At 39.3% G+C, this 15,877-nt stretch overlaps 1 pseudogene; it reads right to left on the bottom strand.

The window, feature by feature from the left end:
• Nucleotides 1-4,627: 4,627 nt before the first annotated feature.
• LOC124617300 lies at nt 4,628-4,745 on the bottom strand (annotated as a pseudogene).
• Between the last annotated feature and the right edge of the window lie 11,132 nt (nt 4,746-15,877).

The raw sequence follows: 15,877 nt of genomic DNA, 5'->3' as shown, positions 1-15,877 counted from the left end.
CTTCTTGCGAAGAAAACAGACGCCTCGCCCAACGACTCACTGTGCTTTTGTTCACCGACAGGTCTCCGTAGAAATTCTGAAAGTGCCTATGAATATCTGTGAAGCTCTGGTTTTCCAGCAAAAGAAACTCAACAACGGTAGCTCTGTCTTGGAATGCACCTCTGTTACAGACGCCACTTTGAAGGCTACCTATAGAGCCGCCACCTTTCGGAAATTCAGGAAACTATAGTGGCTGGAGCAGAAATATTCCACGATGTCCCACAACAAGTTCCGCATTTTTTAACCGAAATTGGCTGAGAAAAAATGTGTTACGTTACGTACTGAATGCCACTAGTAATGGACAAGAATAGTAGTCGAGTTCATTTTACAGATTTGCTCAAAACACTGGGGATTTTAAGTACACCACGTGAGTACATTTACCAGTCAGCTACGCACATCAAAATAACATTGATAACAACTGCTCTATCTATGATCAAGGAACAAGATCTGTACTGAACATGCATTTACCATGAAAGAACATGCACAAAACTCGACACAGTATTTTCTACCAAGGTATAAATCTGTGCAATAACGAGATTACCAAAACGAACTTGTTTAACACTGTTGTACATACCCTGGGTCCAACAGATCAGCAGAGAGTTTTAACTGTTAATTGCTGTATGAAAGATTTAAAATTGTGGCCCAACTCATCAGGTATCCTCTCTTGCAGTATTCAGTAACACATTACAGGTACTATTAGATATCTGTTTAATTAGTTTTAAGTCTCACATTTTCGTCTTTATACCACACATTTACATAGCCTGGATCGAATGGACGCTGTGGTTTATGTTGTGAGATCATCAAATTACATTGGGTTGAAATCGATTACATTTTGTTGGAATGCAGAGAATGCATTACTGGTGCACCTACACATTGTTGTAATTGCAGAAAATATAGTGTTACAACTTGCAACTCTGTTCAACTGTCAGATAGCGTACCCCTGTATTGTGTAACAGAGCGAAATAATGTAGTTGATTATTACGAGTCTGTGAAGCAATATAGTAATGTTGTAGGAGTCTGCTGCACAGCAGTGTTGTGTCTGATATTCGATACAAACTCGGAAGAAAGGTAAGTTTCACTTGTATCACTAAACAATAAAATGTACAACAGTTCCATTCCTACAGTCCACAGAAAAAGAGAGTAATGAGATTATTTCTTCCCATTATTTTTTCAGATAGAATGTCAGAAATTACATCTAAACAAGGAGTAGGAAAGAAAATACCTTACGTTTATCATGCCCAAATTTTGAATACATTGTTAGTCAATGGGTAGCTGAAGATGATGATTTCTTTTCAGATATAAGTACTGCTTCAGATGACAACCATGTTGTTCCTCAGGCAGCGGCTTGAAACTCTTTGAGTGAAGAACAAACTAGTGGTGGTGGTGATGATGATGCTAGTGATGATGATGGTGACGATGATGATCATGATCATGATGGCGATGACAACGATGACGAAGGTAGTAATGCCTCAATGCCTCTAGACAAATAAGCAGTGAAAACGTTGACATATATATTGCTACAAATGGTATGCAGTGGAGTAAGTGCCCCTAGTGCAAAATAAAATACCTACACACAATTTGCTGAAATTTGCTGAAATTTATTCCAGTGCCACCAAGGGGCATAATCACCTACACTCCCCCCCCCCCCCCCCCCCCAAACACACACATAGATGCTTGGGATTTATTTATTCCTTTAGCCATTATAGATGAAATTGTGAGATGCACAAACCTAGCAGCAAGAAGGGTTTGTGTTCCAAGAAACGTAAAGTGGAATGATGTAGCTAAAGACAAAATGTTAGCCTTGTGAGGAATTTTACTTCATATTGGACCGGATAAGGGTTGGGATGTTCCAATCCGTTATATAGAGCTACAATGTCTGTGAGTCGATTTGAGGCAATAAGAAGATTCATAAGATTTGACGGCAAAAGAACACGAGTGATTAGGCTACAAACTGATAAGCTTGCTGCTGTATCCTATGAATGGAAAATATTTACAGGACAGTGCAAGAAAATAATGATGTCCAAATGCAATGTTACGATGGATGGATAGCTAGTTCCATTTAAACGCCCTTGTGGGTTTGTGCAATATATGCCAAACATGCCTGGAAAGTATGGAATGAAAGCATTCTGGATGTGCGAAGCTGAAACTGGTTACATCATTGACGGGATTGTGTACACGAGAAGAGAATCAGGTGAGCCACACCAGAAAATTTGGGCCTTGCCACAGTGAAGACCCTTACTGACAATATTGTTGGCACAACCAAAAATGTTACCGTAGATAATTATTTTATGAGTGTACCATTGGCATAACATCTGTTGAGTAAAAACCTAACTGTTATTCCCTAACCGTTAATTTGGTAAAAAATATAACACAAGTAAATAATAATTTCTTACATAAAATTTCTTATTACGTCTCATCTTGTAGCTCTCAAATATTGAAGAAAAAGGCATTATTAAATGTTTAACAGCGAAGTTGCTGTTTATTTACTGGATGACTAGTTTCGGGCTTTGTCCAGTCTGATGACATGAACAGAACTGTCCACACCAAAACATCTCCTAAATACAAAAAAGTATGTTGTTACCACATGAAGCATTTCACGACTGATACCTGTATTCAACTCTTCCAATCATAATTTGCTGAGAACAAAATTTCGTATTAGTGGATGTGTAAGGTACAGTTACAACTGTTACATCTTTTAATGTAGATATGAGATACATTGAAGTCTGATGACATGAACAGAACTGTCCACACCAAAACATCTCCTAAATACAAAAAAGTATGTTGTTACCACATGAAGCATTTCACGACTGATACCTGTATTCAACTCTTCCAATCATAATAAATTTTGTTCTCAGCAATAGGAGGCTAAACTAGTCAGCCAGTAAGTAAACAGCAGTTTGGTGTTATGCATTTAATAATGCCTTTTCTTCAATATTTGAGAGCTACACGTAATAAAAAAATTTATATAAGAAATTATTATTTACTTGTGTTATATTTTTTACCAAACCCATACACCAGAACGTATTATTTAAATAATCTGTGACTGTATAGAATTTACAGCTTAGCAAGTACTTCTTAATTGTCTTTTTAACCATTCTATGCATGACCTATATTTTTTGCACATTAACATACCCTGGGCCCATTGGATTCGTTATGTCTAATTCTGAATGTCAATTTATAATACTAACACACTATCCTCTTTCTGAAATTCACATTTCGCAGATACAGAAATATTCGCATATGCTGACCACATTTTCCGGTTAGCAATTCAGAAGTGCATGAAATGGCAGCCAAATACCGTCGTTACGGACGCAATGCCAGCCATAGTGTGTGTAACGCGTTGTGAAAAACATATAGGAGCAGTGTGTTGAGTGACTTGAAGTGAGAAACAAAAGGACAATGCAGTACTAGCCTTTTACATTATTACACCACTTCTTTGCAAGACGGTGTTGTACAGCATAATTGGATCAAAATAAAAAAGTGACTGACAGCTAGTTGTTTACAGGACATCTACTATAGCAACAACCAATTCGAGCACGAGCTTGATCACAACTTCTGTCCTGTCTACAGTTTCCAGATCGGTGATGCGCTTCGTTTATGTGTACGGTACGGAACTGTTTTGGGATGTGTAAAGATAACTTTGAAATTGCGTACAAAAGTGATGAAGCAGCTGTAGTCCTGCAAAGAAAACTCAGTACTGATTTTTAAAGCGAAACGTATGAATGTACACAGTGTAGAACCACACAGCTGACGTTGCCGGAACCATGTCGCCCTTGCGCGAAACAGCGAAGATACATTTTCCCCTTCCACGGTCAACTGTCAAACTTTTCGTTAGTCTGAACCAAATATAGGAATAAACCGAGTAAGACAGCTCTGTTTTAACATACTGACCTAGTATTCTGAAGGGTGGAGATTCCAATCTTCATCTGGTCATCCTGGTTGTGTTTCTTTAAATTATTTCAGGCAAATGCTGGGACGTTTCATAATGTAAGGCCGTGGTTGACTGCCTCTCTTATTCCTGTCAAACTCGAATGCTTGTATACATGAATTACGTTATTTTAGTTGTTCTTCAGCTATAATACCACGATGTGTTCTGTATCCTTGTAAACAGCATCTACAGATGAATAAAGCCACTTTCATTACTACTACTGCTGCTGCTGCTACTGCTACTACTACTACCACTACTACCGTTACAATCTCCTGCAGTTGTAGAATCCTCACAAAGCATTTCTCACTTGTAGTACGACATCACAAGCGGTTTGTCCGCTATGCAAAGTGATGTAAAACAGAGGCATTGGTTGAGCGATTATGGGTGGGATGTTGCAGTGCAGTGGTTGGACCAGGAGAGCAGCGTTTCGAGTCACTACTCTCTCTCTCTGTCTCGTCCCGAGTACGCCATGCAGGCCCAACGGTACCGATCGGCCGCCGTGTCCTCCTCAGCCCATAGGCGTTACTGGATGCGGATATAGAGGGGCATGTGGTTAGCACACCGCTCTGCCGGCCGTATGTCAGTCTCCGAGACTGGAGCCATTACTTCTCAAGCAAGTAGATCCTAAGTTTGTCTCACAAGGGCTGAGTGCATCACACTTGCCAACAGCGCTCAGCAGATCGGACGGTCACCCACCCAAGTGCTAGCCCAGCCCGACAGCGCTTAACTTCGGTGATCTGACGGGAACCGGTGTTACCACTGCGGCAAGGCCTTTGGCTTCGAGTCACTACAGTGAGCTGTAATGGGGTAGCTTCCTGGTCAGCCACAGTGCAGTTGCTACTTGGAGATCCCGTGGCAATTTGTATAAACTGTGCCGTACGATGATTATGGACACCAAACAAAAATGGCCAAGTTCTGACTGTGCTGACACGGAAGCTTCGAATATTCATTAAAAATACTAAAACGGCTTCCAGACATGCTATGGGTAAGCTAATGACAGCACTGAAATCGCAATAAATATAACTCACTAAAATTGTTAATGCATGCATATCAATTAATTACTAACAAAGTTAATAACATTTACATACAGAATTGCCAAAAATTCAATAACAAATACAACAGGCACTATACTTAACCCTACGCCTCACAGTTGGGTAGAGCCTGAAGGCAGATATAAAATAACCATGTTAGGCCCTAAATGTGTGCAATTAGGAAATAAATAATAATGCATGCTATCATTACTTGTGGATATCTCCAAAGTGAAAGATTCTTGAAAAGTCGAAGGAACAGAACTACGTGGAGATATATATCCATGCACAACTGAGTTCTTGCTTGTGCCACAACTACACTTTGAAATTATTAAAGCAGAGAGAAGCTACATGTACGTGCACACTAGATTGTGGCGCACAAGAAAATTACGCGTTTGGGATCTTTGTTTGCTGTGCTTTCTGAAACTCTTTGTTGTCATCAGCGATAAACTTTATATTGTTGTTTAACATGGAGGTAAATGTAAGGGGAGGTGGCGCTACAGACTTAACGGTGTACGTTGTTTTGAAGCCTGTGCCGCCATGTTCGATACCCCAAAACAATAGCAGGCTATTGTTTACATACACTGCTTTCTGTACGTTATTTCTGTCGTGTGCACGCAATAGCTGTATTAAATAGTTAATATTACAGTGCTTACACTAATAACATAATGTCAGAAAAGCATTTTAAACTTTTTTTGCTTTTAAACGCGTATTTGAACCAATAATACGATGCATTTGCCCTCTTGAATGTAACTTCCTTTTTGTTTCTATATTTCATATAACAAAGGAGGCAAGTATATGACGTTAAAAGGATGCTTTCTTAATCCATTTAAATCCTCTTTTACTGTATTTACGTCAATAGCTGACGGAGCTATAACTCCGAAAACAATGCTTGTTTCCTTACTGTTACAGATTCTCACTTGTTACATTTTCAACTTTCAGATCATATGCGCAACATGTTTATTGTTTCACATCTGCCAAAAAAAAATTATCTAAGTTTTCTTTTTTAGGCCGTAAATGTGTACAATGAAGAAAGAATTACGTAAGGCATACTATCATGACTTGTGGAAGTACCCAAAGCGAAGGATTCTTGAAAAGTTGAAGGAACAGAAGTGCATGGAGATATACTTCCATGCAAAACAGAGTGTTTTATTAGACTGCTAGTGCGTCAGTGTCACTGTAGTGCCATATATTAGTTAGTGGAAAAGACCGCATTCTGAAAAAAAGAATGGTCTCAATAGCCGAGATCATGTGATTTTTGGAAATGATAGCCCCCCCACCACTCCCTCGCCCAGGTGCCATGAACCATGTCGTTCGGGGGGGGGGGGGGGGGGGTTTCGAACCTCAGCGATACAGATAGCCGTACCGTAGGTGCAACCACAATGGAGGGGTATCTGTTGAGAGGCCAGACAAACGTGTGGATGCTGATGGGGGTCAGCAGCCTTTTGATAGCTGCAGAGCAGCATTCTGGATGATTAACTAATATGACCTTGTAATATAAACCAAAACAGCCTTGCTGTGCTGGTACTGCGAATGGCTGAAGGCAATGGGAAGCTACAGCCGTAATTTTTCCCAAGGGTATGCAGTTCCACTGTAGGGTTAAATGACGATGGCATCCTCTCAGGTAAAATATTTCAAACATGAAATAAACAGTTCCCCACCTGAAAATCGCAGGGTGGGACAACTCAGCAGGACGTCGTTTTCAAGAGAAAGAAAACTTGCATTCTACGGACTGGTTTGTGGAATGTCAGGTCCTTTAATCGGACAGATAGGTTCGAGAATTTAAGAAGGGGAATGGCTAGATTAAAGTTAGATGTAGTGGGAATTTGTGAAGTATGTCGGCAGGAAGAACAGGACTTCCGGTCAAGTGACTACATGGTTATAAATACAAAATCAAAAAGGGGTAATTCAGGAGTAGGTTTAATAGTGAATAAGAAAATAGGATCACTGGTAAGTTACTATGAATAGCATACTGATCGCATTAATGTAGCCAATATAGACATGAAGCCCACACCCACAGCAGTAATACACGTTTATATACCAACTAGCTCCACAGATGATGAAGAGACTGAAGAAACGTATCACAAGATAAAAAAAATATTCGGATAGTTAAGGGAGGTGAAAATTTAATGGCCATGGGGAACTGGAATTCGATAGCAGGAGGAGGAGGAGAAGGAAAAATAGTAGTGAATAGCGACTGAGCAAAGGACTGAAAGAGAAAGTCGACTGGTAGACTTTTGCACAGAGCATAATTTAATGACTGCTAACATTTGGTTTAAGAATCATGTAAGAAAGCTATATACATGGAAGAGACTAAAACTGAAGAATTGCAAAAAGGTAGGAAATTAAAGAGTTGGGACCTAGATAAAATGAAAGAACCAGAGGTTGTTGAGAGTTTCAGAGGTTGCATTAGGGAACGACTGACAGGAACAGAAGATGAACGGGTAGCTTTGAGAGATGAAATAGTGAAGGCATCAGGGTATCAAGTTGGTAAAAAGACTAGGGCAAGTAGAAATCCTTGGGTAAGAAAGGAGATCTTGAATTTAATTGATGAAAGGAGGAAATACAAAAATGCAGCAAATGAAGCAGGCAAAAAGGAATACAAACGTCTAAAACACGTGACTGACAGGAAGTGTAAAATGGCTGAGCATGAATGGCTAGAAGACAAATGAACGAGGTGTGATTGGAAAGTTTTAAGAATGGGCTTGTAATCGTACAATGGTGGTACTTACATGCTACTGCGATGCATCTCCTTCAAAATAGTCCCCTTCTGACTGAACACACCGACTCCAACGGTGTTTCCACTTTTGTAAACATTCCTGGAAATGTTTTTTCTCTAGTGTGTTAAGGATGCTCTCTATTTGCCTGGATTTTTTAAATCGAGTCAAATCTCTTCCCTTTCAGTGAAAATTTCAGTTTAGGAAACAGGTAGAAGTCCGTAGGGGCCAAATCAGTGGAATATAGCGGTTGTGGAAGCACAGGAATTTTGAATTTGGTCAAAAATTCAACGATGGAGAAGGCACGATGAGCCGGAGCAGTGTCATGGCGCAGCACCCAACTCCCGTCTTTCCGCTATGCATACTTTTTATTCCGCACCTTTTTGTGCAAACGCTGAAGGACACATTTGTAGTATTCCTGGTTAATTGTAAATTCATTGTAAGGGGTAAATTCATGATGCACAATACCGGTAGAATCGAAAAAAAATCACCAACATTGTCTTCACCTTCGACGGACTTTGCCGTGCTTTTTTCGGTCGTGGTGAACCTGGAATCTTCCACTGCGAACACTGCACTTTGGTTTCAGGATCATATCTATACACCTATAATGCATTACCTCTAATTACCCAATTTGACAATCTGGGTCATTTTTAGTCCGATTAATCGGTTCTTGGCCCACTTCAGGTGGAATGAATTTTGTGGACACTCGACGCATGTTCAGATCTTCACTTAAAATTGACTGAACTGCATAGAAACTTAAATTAAGTTCATCAGCTATCTCCCTAATTGTATGTTTACGGTCAGAGTGCGCTAAGTCATGAACTTTCACAACACTTTCATTCGTTTCTGAGGTGGAAGGACGCCCAGACCGTGGTTTTTTAAATCTGCCATACCAGACAAAAACATTTGACTGGCGCATACAATTATCTCCAATACCAGTTTTTAATAGTTCATAAGCCTCAGATGCAGATTTCCCAGTTTTAAAACAAAATTTCACACAAACCTGTTGCTCCGTTTTTACGTCCATTTTTACGCTGACAGAATCCGACAAGAAGCCCTAACAGACCCGCATTCAACCAGCTACCACAATGAACTGAATAAAGCAAACGCAGTTTCCTATCAGAGGGCGTTCAAGGACAAGGCAATGACTCACTCCCCACCCTTCGTGTACCTGCCTGTCAAAGCAGTAAACAGTAGCGGATCCATTCTTAAAACTTTCCAGTCACACCTCGTAAGGATATAGAAACATACATCGCTGCGGTAAAGATGCATAGCCTACTGCCTACAAGAAAACTAATGAGGCTTTTGGAGAAAAAAGAACCACCTGTGTGAATATCAAGAGCTCAGATGGAAAACCAGTCTAAGCAAAGAAGAGAAAGAAGGATGGTGGAAGGATTATATAGAGGGAAATAAATGTTCTCGAGGTCATTATTATAAAAATGGAAGAAACGTAACTGAAGATGAGATGGGAGATATGATACCGCGAGAGGAATTTAACAGAGTACTGAAAGACCAAATTCGAAACAAGGCTCCATGAGTAGACGAAATTCCATTAGAACTACTGACAGCCTTGAGAGAGCCAGCCATGACAAAACTCTTTCAACTGGTGGGCAAGATGTGTGACACAGACAAAATACCCTCAGATTTCAAAAAGAATTTAATAATTCCAATTCCAAAGAAAGCAGATACTGTAAAGTGTGAATATTACTGAACTATCAGTTTAATAAGTCATGGTTGCAAAATATTAACACAAATTCTTTACAGAAGAGTGGAAATCCCGATAGAGGCTGACCTCGGGGAAGATCAGTTTGGTTTCCAGAGAAATGTAGGAACAAGTCAGCCAATACTGACCCTACGACTTCTCTTAGAAGATAGGTTAAGAAACCGCAAACCTACGTTTATAGCATTTATAGAGTTAGAGAAAGATTTTTGACGAAGTTGATTGGAATACTATCTTGTTTTCTGAAGGTATCAGTGGTAAAATACAGAGAGCAAAATTCTACTTACAAATTGTACAGTAACCAGACGGTAGTTATACGAGTCGAGGGGTAGGGAAGGAAATTAATGGTAGAGGAGTGAGTGCGGTGGGGTTGTAGGTTATCCCTGATGTTATTCAACCTGAATACTGAGCAAACAGTAAAGGTGACCAAAGAAAAATTTGGAGTAGGAATTAAAGTTCAGGGAGAAGAAATAAAGACTTTGAGGTTTTCCAGATGATATTGTAATTCTCTGAGAGGGAGCAAAGGACTCTGAAGAGGAGCGATGGAATGGACAGTGTCTTGAAAGGAGGATATAAGATGAACACCATCAAAAGCAAAACAAGGATAATGTAATGCAGTCGAATTAAATCAGATAATGCTGAGGGAATCAGATTAGAAATGAGGCACTCAAAGGCCAAAGCAATAAATAAGTTTCATTATATGGGCATCAAAATAACTGATAATAGTCGAAGTAGAGGACGTAAAATATAGACTGGTTATGGCAAGAAAAGCGTTTCTGAAGAAGAGAAATTTGCTGACATCGAGTATAGATTTAAGTGTCACGTAGTCTTTTCTGAAAGCTTTTGTATGGAGTGTTGCCATGTATGGAAGTGAAACATGGACGATAAACAGAGTAGAGAAGGAGAGAATAGAAGCTTTGGAAATGTGGTGCTACAGAAGAATGCTGAAGACTGCATGGGTAGGCCACTAAACTACTGTGGAGGTACTAAACAGAATTGGGGAGAAAAGAAATTGGTGACACAACCTGACTAGAAGAAGGGACTGGTTGATAGGAGACGTGTTGAGACACCAGTGGATCACCAATTTAGCACTAGAGGAAAGTGCATGTGGGGGAGGGGGGTCGGGTAGAAATCATAGAGGGAGACCAAGAGATTAACACACTAAGCCGATTCTGAAGGATGTAGGTCGCAGTAGTTACTTGGAGATGAAGAGGCTTGCACAGAATAGACTAGCAAGGAGAGCTGCATCAAATGAGCCTTCAATCTGAAGACCACAACAAACAGCCCAACCCCTGTAAAGGCTACATGCATCTTAAACAGGTGTTTCGTGTATTTATTAGTAATAATTTAATTAATATTATGTAGTTTCACTCTTGGTTTTCACACTGTATGTTGTTAACGGTACCCTATATGCCTCATTTCAGAGAATATTTCCGTGAAGGACCTCTTTGTGTTAGTTTCCTGATTCTGAATTTAAGTTTAATTTCAAAGTTTTCAATGCGCAAAAGCCTACAGAAAGCTTTGTGATGACCCAATAATAATACCAGGTTGCCTTGTAATTAGTGCTTTTATTTATTACTTTGAATAAGATTGTGGATAAAGGTACTTCTTAAGTGAAATGAAGGCATCAGAAACGTCGGAAAAAGAAGATGAACATTCCAGTCCTATGCAGAATGTAAGTACAAGGAACAGAAAACTGTTGAAGCCTAATTTTTATTCCTGAAAAAGATAACGGGTCATGAGTCACGTTACAGATGACGATTGTAAGTGCTTACGATTGAGAAGTTTTCAGAATGTTCCACTTATAGAAAGGTGTAGATTCATGAAGGGATTAGATCAAATGCCGTCCTATGACACGCAAATCTCGCATGACTGAACTTATCGGTGTACATCCTGTGACGCGAAGAAGACCAAAGGAAATTCCAGATGAAATTGCAAGTGTACGATTTTTCTTATGTCTGTAAGGTGCGTATTGATAGAGAAGTATAAATACAGAATGTTCAGGTGTATCAACCAACATTCTTAGCATTGTATGGGGTCACCAACAGAAGCCTTATTAGTGATGAAAAGGCGCATGTGCAGGCCAGAAGAAAACGTAATACTGGAGTAAATAAATTTAAATGCTAAAACGTATCTAAAGTGCATCAATATATTCACTCACCGAGAGACCGCAAGTCAAATTACAGCATTTATAATAGCACACGGTTACATTTACCAGAAGAACTTAATATTCGAAAGTTACACCTATTATATTAAGAGAAAAATCATCCAAACCCTGTGTCAGACGAACATATTCAACTGAGTTTGGGAGGAACTACAACGTAAGTTCTGGGTGCCCCAAAACTGACACATATTCAGTGTGTGACAAATTGAGAGCCGTCTGTTTTAAATTAGATTCACGTGTAAACAATGAGAAAATGCAATTTAGATACAAACCTTGAATAAGCAGAAATAACACCTAACGACTTAAAATGATCATATCAAAAAAGCAGAAAACTTTTTCGAAATAAAACGTTCGGATGTTAGAAGTTCACAACATCTCTGACTAAGAAAACAGTTTGTACGGATTACCCCACTAATCTTCCGCTTACTTATATTTCAACCAGTGAAGCATTTTAACTCAGGTAGTTGTCATTTTATTCATTCATAATTCATTCGTTTACCTCTGGGAAATCTGTATTTTATACATATAACGAAACACTTTCCAATAAATGTTTTCTTGACGTCGCGTGAACTCAGTGTACTCTGTGATTCCTTTTCAGGACAGAATAAAAACACATGAACGTAATGTTTTGGAGCAACTAACGTGGCGGACGTCGACTTCAAGTTTTGAACGTCATCACAACTCCTACTAATTTTATCTCAATGTTTTTTTTAAAAATGTTTTCAGCCTACCGACGGTATTTGAGTATGGGATATGTTGCATTTATATCCTGTACAATAATCCCTGCTCTCATAGACAATAGCAATATTATATAGTTATAATTACATGTGAAGGTATCGTACCCTTACAAGATCAGAAATCAATTTAATAACTGGAGCATTTCGATTTACTTAAGAGTGCAGAATTATATATTCACTCAAAATCTCTAAACTTAAACCAGAGTAATGACTTTCACAGTATCTTAATTCTCTTATCCATACCAATCTACTACCAAGGCTGAGAAATATAATTTTTGTGGTCAGTTCCAAGTGTCACTAGACGCACTACAATAAGGAGCGTAAGCCTATCGTAGCAACTAAGCACCTAGAGTCTAGAAATAGATAACATAGATTATGGAAAAGAATGGTGGACCTGCCTACACTGAATACTCTATGAAAGACTAGAAAAGGATGCGCCATTATCGACCAGGAGGAAGAAAAAATATTAGCACACTGAATAGAGAATCCGGTAGATGCCGGTCTGGATCAGCATCGACCGATAAGATCTAACGATCACCAAGATAAAATAAGGGAAATCAGAGCTCGTACAGAAAGACATAGGTGTTCATTCTTTCTGCGCGCTATACGAGACTGGAATAATAGAGAATTGTGAAGGTGGTTCGATGAACCCTCTGCCAGGCACTTAAATGTGATTTGCAGAGTATCCATGTAGATGTAGATGTAGAATGCTTGACTGAAGAACAAGGATCATTAGGCAAATTAACTTTACGACCACCTTCTTAAGGCTATGATAGAACTGGAACAAGCAAGAGATGTTTATTGTAATAGAACATGCGTTATATGAACTGACACTCTTCTATTGCCAAGGGGATAGAAGTACCAGGACAGATCTAAGCTAAGGGTTCTGTGATACGAAATTAACTAGTATGTAGCTTATTAAAGAAGCAAGAACGAGACGTGATTGTTACTGCTGCGTTCAGTGCATTGTCGCAATCAAGCTGTCTCGACCGCTTGATTGCGGTTTTACATCTGCAAGAACATACTATAGATTCGACCTCAGGTTGCTACAGCTAAGTGATTTTATACATATTTTTGCCGTTATTGATCATTTCATTAGCACACTACGAGAGCGGGCTGTAAGTTGCTCTTCACCCTACATTTATATCTTAAATTACTGGTTTATTTCAAAATGCTGAATGTAGTTCAAAACGAGGGTTGAAATCTATTAATGCATATGGCGGGCAATGTTCACGATTTGATGTTTGTGTGCTGCAGGTAAACTACTAGCTTCTGTGGCTAACTGAAATTGGAAGAATGAGTAGGTTCGCTGTAAATTACTGTCAGTGGTAAGCATTTGGTGTAGGTTTCGTGGCAAGCTTGGAGTGGGAGTTGTAAATCACTGATCTGTGTGTTGGATGTGGAGCGGAAGTAGAACCGATAAGTAACAGAACAGAAAAGGGAGGTCAATAGGTGATAATCCCTCTAACAAACAAGTTCGAGGTGGTGACTTCCACTAAAACCGAAACTGAACCAGTGGTACTCACTTCACGTGTTTCGAAACCTACTGTGACCTGTGTCAAGAGGAGGCAACTGCAGAACGGTGGAGGTCTATTAATCGTTGGCAGTTCAAACGTACTGCGAATGGTGGAAATGTCCTGGTTTAAATACCAAACCTCTATGCAGTGTCTCTTGAAGTGAGGGCATGTGACACTGTTCATAGTGTATGTAGGCTGTTTAGGTTTTTTTATTGCTAACGCCACCTCTGTATGAAAATCACTGGCTGTGCTGTGTGCAGTCTGTGGCTGCTTTGCATTGTTGTAATACTCGCCATTGTAGTGTTAGGCAGCTGGCTGTGAACAGCGCGTAGCGTTGGGCAGTTGGAGGTGAGCCGCCAGCAGTGGTGGATGTGGGGAGAGAGATGGCGGAGTTTTGAAATTTGTCATGAACTGCTATATTTATATATGATGATATCAAGGTAAATACATTGTTTGTTCTCTATTAATATCTTTCATTTGCTAACTATCCCTATCAGTAGTTAGTGCCTTCCATAGTTTGAATCTTTTATTTAGCTGGCAGTAGTGGCACTCGCTGTATTGCAGTAGCTTGAGCAGCGAAGATTTTTGTGAGGTAAGTGATTTGTGAAAGGTATAGTTTAATGTTAGTCAGGGCCATTCTTTTGTAGTGAATTTTGAAAGTCAGATTGCGTTGCGCTAACAAAATATTGTGTGTCAGTTTAAGGACAGTTGTGTATAATTGCTCAAATGGGACGTTTCATATGTCGACCCTTAGCCGAGGATACCTCACTGGAATCTTCTGATTTTTTTTCTTGTAGTTTGTTTAGTTAGTGTAGATTTTGTTTATTGCTAGCGCGTAATTGTAGAGAAAATCTCCTTTGTAGTTGCAGTCTTTCATTGTTGTACAGTAAAACAGTTGTGGCATGCATGTAGATTTGCACCAAGTATTTCGCAGCTGCAATTAACTAGATATTATTTTCAGTGTTATGTTAATGTGTTCTCTTATTTTTGCTCTTCAAATTGTGTTTTTCTGTGTTGTCGTGTGAAATACTGTGACAATAATGGCGTGTGAAAAACGTAATACTAGGCTCCAAAGTAAACTGAGAAATGACAGTGAAAATGAAAGCAGTGTGTTAGCGCCACCTAGTAATGAATTAACTGATGTTCAAAGTAGTAATTTGGTAATTGTGCATAGGGAAATGGAGCGGGCGGCAAACAATGGCGTGGACAGTGAAACAATTAGTGAAGAGGGAAGCATTATCGATCGATCGGTCGGCAATAGCTCGCCTCAGGAAGCCGAAATGACACGACACGATCTCGCAAATACTGTAGATTCAGGTTTTGGATCCTCACCGTTTTCTCAAATAAGTCAAGACACATTTTCTGCTTGTCAAAATGTGAATGTTTCCGGTGTAAATTCACTGCCGAAAAGCACTGAGGAACATGTTTCAGACACCAATGCATTGTTATTACAATTAATACAACAAATGGGACAAACACAGCAAAAGCTTCAAAAGTTAGACATAATGGAACAAAATCAGAGACAAACACAGCAAAAGCTTCAAAAGTTAGACACAATGGAACAAAATCTTAAAAAGTTAGACTCATTGGAGCAAACTCTTGAACGAACACGTGAGGATTTAACTGCTGAGTTACATCACATTGAATCGAAATGTCAAAAAGTCTGTAATGACGTAAAAACACAAATTTGTGAGCATTTCCAACCTATTTTATCGCGTCATGAAAATGCACTACAGAATCACGAAGCAGCCATAAAAGAACTGCAAACTATTGTTCATGAAAATCATGAGACCTTGCAAGCAAAATTTGACTCAGTTGCATCTACCGATACGGTTATGCAACTTGCAAAAACTCAGGAAAACTTAAAGGTCACAGTAGACACGATTTCAACACAAATGGACACTCTGAAACTTGGTTCAGAAAAACATACAGAGGAAATCATTTCACTATCGGATAAAGTAGCCGAACTTTCAGATCAGTTCACTAACTTATCTACAAAGGTAGATGATGATCTGAATAACACAACA

The sequence above is a fragment of the Schistocerca americana genome, chromosome 5, assembly GCF_021461395.2.
Source record: "Schistocerca americana isolate TAMUIC-IGC-003095 chromosome 5, iqSchAmer2.1, whole genome shotgun sequence".
In the NCBI taxonomy this organism is placed as follows: Eukaryota; Metazoa; Arthropoda; class Insecta; order Orthoptera; family Acrididae; genus Schistocerca; species Schistocerca americana.
Note: the sequence above shows the minus strand (reverse complement) of the source record. Positions and strands in the feature narration are given on the sequence as shown.